The sequence below is a fragment of the Octodon degus genome, unplaced genomic scaffold, assembly GCF_000260255.1.
Source record: "Octodon degus isolate 3935 unplaced genomic scaffold, OctDeg1.0 scaffold00001, whole genome shotgun sequence".
Lineage (NCBI taxonomy): Eukaryota > Metazoa > Chordata > Mammalia > Rodentia > Octodontidae > Octodon > Octodon degus.
In genome coordinates this window covers 38,079,504-38,084,783 of record NW_004524577.1, presented here as the reverse complement: position 1 = coordinate 38,084,783, position 5,280 = coordinate 38,079,504, and the positions used below count along the sequence as shown (strand labels likewise).

At 46.0% G+C, this 5,280-nt stretch overlaps 1 pseudogene across 1 annotated transcript; it reads left to right on the top strand.

Moving 5' to 3' along the window:
* Positions 1-1,844: 1,844 nt before the first annotated feature.
* On the top strand, positions 1,845-3,007 carry LOC101563689 (annotated as a pseudogene). Its single transcript, XR_192308.2, has one exon. The product of XR_192308.2 is annotated as a eukaryotic translation initiation factor 2 subunit 2 pseudogene (transcript).
* Positions 3,008-5,280: the final 2,273 nt, after the last annotated feature.

Here is a 5,280-nt window from a genome sequence, read left to right as displayed (position 1 = left end):
AGAGACAGAGACAGAGACAGAGACAGAGACAGAGACAGAGAGACCACACAGTGAGGCTGGCAGCCAGTCATCTTGGATCATAGGGGAACTTGTTAGAAACATCAGATATCAGATCTTGGGCCCTGCCCTTGCGGATCAGTCTACATTGCAACAAGATTTACTGTACTCAGTAAGGTATGAGAGTGTGGGGAGAGCTAAGGGTACCCCTACCTCGAGAGCCAGAGAAACCACACCTCCAGATGAGAAAGAGTTAACGTGAACTATGAAAATAATTCGGAAATGGGAGCCCAGAAGTGGTGTGTTTATGACACTGGCCAGCTGGTGATTCTGAAACACCGCAGAACCAGTCTGGGCCTTGTTCTCTGACCTTTCAAATAGAAATGATGCCTTCCCATTGTTGCTGGCGGGCGCTCACGGTAAGGTTCAAATCAGTGAAGCAAGTAAACATGGAGAGGTTCTGGCCGTAGTACGGATTGCTGAGTTATTATGGTGGTCGCCTAACATGGCTGAAGCCCTTAAAACAACAGCTTATCTTCCAGAGACCCCCTCCGCCCTCCTTCTCGAACCCAGTCCAGGTTGCTGTTTCAGTCACCTTTCCTTCCACCTCAGGGAAGGCCCCGGTCAGCTCCTCAGGTATATCTAAAGGTCCCTCTCGAACTCCACCCCTGGCAAAAGCCCTAAAAGCCCCAGCCTCCCTCTGTTCCAGTTCAGGGAATCTCTTATCTTCCGCAGATTCTCTCTGAGTCCTCAGAGATAAGGAAGCCCCTTTCCCTTTTTCTGTTCTTTCACTACATTATCATCTGATAAACTTACCAAACATACACAAGTGCGTTTTAAAATCGTGTAAGTTTTACACATATAATGAAAATAATCATTGTCATTCTTTAAGATTTGTTCTTACTGGGGTCACGCAGCCCGGTGGGGCCATGATGCAGCTCTCCTGCCCTCTGGGCCTGTCCTCAGGTAGTGCCAGGGAGTTAGGCTCTATTACCAGAGGCCCTGTGAGGCTCTGGCCCGGAGAATGACTTCTGCCTCTGCCTCTGTCTCTGTCTCTCTGTCTCTGTCTCTGCCTCTGTCTCTGTCTCTGTCTCTGTCTCTGTCTCTCTGTCTCTGCCTTTCTCTCTGTCTCTGCCTTTCTGTCTCTGTCTCTCTGTCTTCTCTCTGTCTCTGTCTCTGCCTCTGTCCCTCTGTCTCTGTCTCTGTCTCTCTCTATCTGAGGGGTAGGATGCTAGGAATTGACCCTAGGGGCTTCACACTGAGTTACATCCTTAGCCTTTAGAAAACAATTTTTAAAAAAATATTTTGCCTCAAAGTCTTGCTAAATCATGAAATTTCCCAGGCCAGACTTCCAACTTGCAAAGCTCCTGCTTCAGCCTCGCAGAGTACGGTAGTGAGATTTCAAGCCTGCGCCACTCTGCCCAACTTGAGACAATCTCTTGGAAAAGGAATTTGGCCACAAATGAAGACAAAGCCTTTGCCTTGATTGCTTATGACCCAGTGACTTCTGCGCTAGGAATCCGCCTTAAGGAAATGCAGATGAAGAATTTAAGTAATTAAGTCCATAGCAGGGAGAGAGATTTAAAAATGTCACAGACAACCTGAATGTTCAAAAATAGGGACTGGGGGCCAGGGAGATGGCTCAGTGGAATAAGCGCTTCCCTGGCAAGCGCAAGGGCCTGAGTTCAATCCCTGGTTCTGAAAAAAAAAAAATAATAATAGGGATTGGTTAAGTAAATAGTAAGATATTCATAGGATAGTAAATTATGCCGCTGTGAAGATTTTTCTTTAAACAGAGCTTTTAAGGACATGAGGAATGTTTGATGTAATATTGAACTGAAGAGTGCGGTGCTTCGAGTGCTATCGGGAGGAGCAGCGCTGACGTCCGGGCCTGGGACTGACCTGTCTCACTTCTTCTCCGTGCCGAGTCTACGCGAGCTTCTGCCATGTCCGGGGACGAGATGATTTTTGATCCTACTATGAGCAAGAAGAAAAAGAAGAAGAAGAAGAAGCCCTTTATGTTAGATGAGGAAGGGGGGGATGCCCAGACGGAAGAAACCCAGTCCTCAGAAACAAAAGAAGTAGAGCCAGAACCGACTGAAGACAAAGATGTGGAAGCTGATGAAGAGGACAGTAGGAAGAAAGATGCTTCTGATGATCTAGATGACTTGAATTTCTTTAATCAAAAGAAAAAGAAGAAAAAACCAAAAAAGATATTTGATATTGATGAAGCGGAAGAGGGTATAAAGGATCTTAAGATTGAAAGTGATATCCAAGAGCCAGCAGAACCAGAGGATGACCTTGATATTATGCTTGGCAATAAAAAGAAGAAAAAGAAGAATGTCAAGTTCCCAGATGAGGATGAAATACTAGAAAAAGATGAAGCTTTAGAAGATGAAGACAGAAAAAAGATGATGGCATTTCATTCAGTAACCAGACAGGCCCTGCTTGGGCGGGCTCAGAGAGAGACTACACATACGAAGAGCTACTGAATCGAGTATTCAACATCATGAGGGAAAAGAATCCAGATATGGTTGCAGGAGAGAAAAGAAAATTTGTCATGAAACCTCCACAGGTTGTCCGAGTAGGAACCAAGAAAACTTCTTTTGTCAACTTTACAGATATCTGTAAACTATTACATCGTCAGCCCAAACATCTCCTTGCATTTTTATTGGCAGAATTGGGTACAAGTGGTTCTATAGATGGCAATAACCAACTTGTAATCAAAGGAAGATTCCAACAGAAACAGATAGAAAATGTCTTAAGAAGATATATCAAGGAATATGTCACTTGTCACACATGCCGATCACCAGATACAATTCTGCAGAAGGACACCTGGCTCTGTTTCTTACAGTGTGAAACTTGTCATTCTCGATGCTCTCTTGCCAGTATCAAAACTGGCTTCCAGGGCTGTCACAGGCAAGCGAGCACAGCTCCGTGCCAAAGCTAACTAATTTGTTAATCATCACTGATTTTGCAAAGCGTGTTCTGAGGAATTGGCTGGACAGGGTTGCCATCAGAGTGGATTTATCATTGTATTAAAAACAAGATAAAAAAGCTGCCAGGTTCATTGGCGAGTGGTTGGTTGATCTGAAATCCTTGCCGATGCTCAAACTGTTGACATACTTATTGCCTACTTTAACAGCTGTCAGAGAAACATGATATGGGGTAAGGAGGTGCTTTTTTAAAATCGTTCATAGACTTCAGTAAAATGCAAGATAAATTAAAGTTATTATAACAGTGAAAAAAAAATATTGAACTGAAAAAGAAGTGGGTCACAAAATTATACATTAAGTATAGTCGCAACTACATTTTATTTTTATTTGTTCTGTGTTTTTGAGATAGGGTCTTACTGTATAGTTCAGGCTGGTCTTGAACTTGCTGTGTAGCCCAGGCTGCCTCAAATCACAGTCTTCCTGTCTCAGCCTCCCCAGTGCTGGGATTTCAGGGGTGTGCCACCACACCCAGCCTCAACAATGTTTGGAAAAAGCCACAAGGAAACAGGAAAATATTAACATTGCTTTTCTCTGTGTAACAGCATCTTTGTTTTGCTTTCCTTTTTTTTTTCTCTAGAGATTGAACTAAGGACTTCACACTGAGCTATATCCTCCCCACTTTTTTATTTTTTAGAGACAGGGTCTTGGCTGAGTCACTCATTTGCCCAGGCTAGGATAGAGCTTTTGATCCTTCTGTCTCTGCCTACCAGAGTGCTGGGGTTACAGGCATGTGCCACACACTGGGCTTCCTTTGTAATTTTTTTTTTTTTAATCCTGCCTCCAGTTTGGGCGTAGTTGCAAGCCACACCCCCAGGAAACAGCGCTGGTCCAGTAAGCTTTATGGGAAGCAGTTTTTCTTCACGACCGGATCAGTCCAGACACTGCTGCAGCTTTAAGTTCTGAGCGCTTGGGAAACCCTCAGATCGTTGTGTCTTTGGTACAGGGGACTGAACCCAGGACCTTTCCCCGGAGCTATATCCCCAGCCCTTTTTCTATTCTCAATTTTGAGACAGTCTCGCTAAATTGCGAAGTCGCCTAGGCTGGGTTTGAACTTGCCATCCTCACGCCTCGTCTCCCGGAGTGCTGAGACTCTAGCTGCGCGCGGCTGCTTCCAGCTTCAGCGGGATTCGTTAATAAGGTTTGCTGCGGCTGGTAAACAAGACGCGCCTCTAGCCTTTCGCAGCAACCTCATTTCCCGATTCGCTGTACGAGGAGGACATCCTGGGAGCCGCAGATGTCACCCAAGACCGAGTAGATCTGAGCATCTCTGCTCCTCCACAGAAGCTCCCAGGTGACACCTGGAGACAAAGTGACCTATGGGTGACATTCTGTACCTCTGGGCTCCATCCCCAACGTTTTGGGAACTCAGGGCTAGAAGACGAAGCAGTCTGCTTAAAAACCAATTTAAGAATACACGTGTATATTTTGGCAGGTATCTAAATATTTAAAAGTTATGTCAAGTGAACATTGCTGTAATGGCTTAACCCTGCCTTTCCAAATGCACTTTCTCAAGGTCCCAGAAGACCAGTTTCAAATCTGTCATTTTTCAAGCCCACAGAGTTCCAGTGGGGACTGTCAACAGGGGAGGCTGGCCCTGGCCCTGAGCCTCCAGCCCTACTCTCAGAGACTCTGGCTTCCAGAGCCCACCAGGTAAGTTCCCCCCGGGCTCTCAGGGCCTAAAAGTTGTCCCCTAGAGGCATGTTTTACCTCCTGGGGTCTGACTTGGAGATGGGATCTGCAGGAAGCAGAAGCCAGGGCAATTCTGAAGAACTCTGGGGACTTTTTTTTTTTTTGTATTTTAGGGAAAGGTCTACAGGGTGTTCAGGTCATCACTACTAGATTGGACTCCTAGTGATCTGGGTGGGCGCCACCACGCCCAGTCTCAATCGCCCTCTCATTTGGCCCTGGGGACAGAACGGGCCAGCAAGGCAGGCCCAGGGATCAAATCTGCTGAACTATTTGGCGGGCCCTGGGACTTTCTTTTTCTTTTCTTCTTTCCATTTCCTTCCTTTCTCTTCTTCTTCCTCCTTCTCTTCCCCTATTTCCTTTTTCCTCTCTCTTTCCCTCCTGAGCCCCCCGCTTCTTTTCATTTGCAGTGCTGGAGATCACCCAGGGCCTTGTGCAAGCTAGGCAAGAGCTACCCCACTGAGCTGACCCCTAGACTTTGACTTTATTTGCTTATTTTTGGTTTTCTGAGATGGGGTCTCCCTGTGCAGTTTAGGCTGAGCTTCAACTCATTACAGACGGAGCCCAGGCTGGCCTCGAACTCATGGTGTTCCTCGTGCCT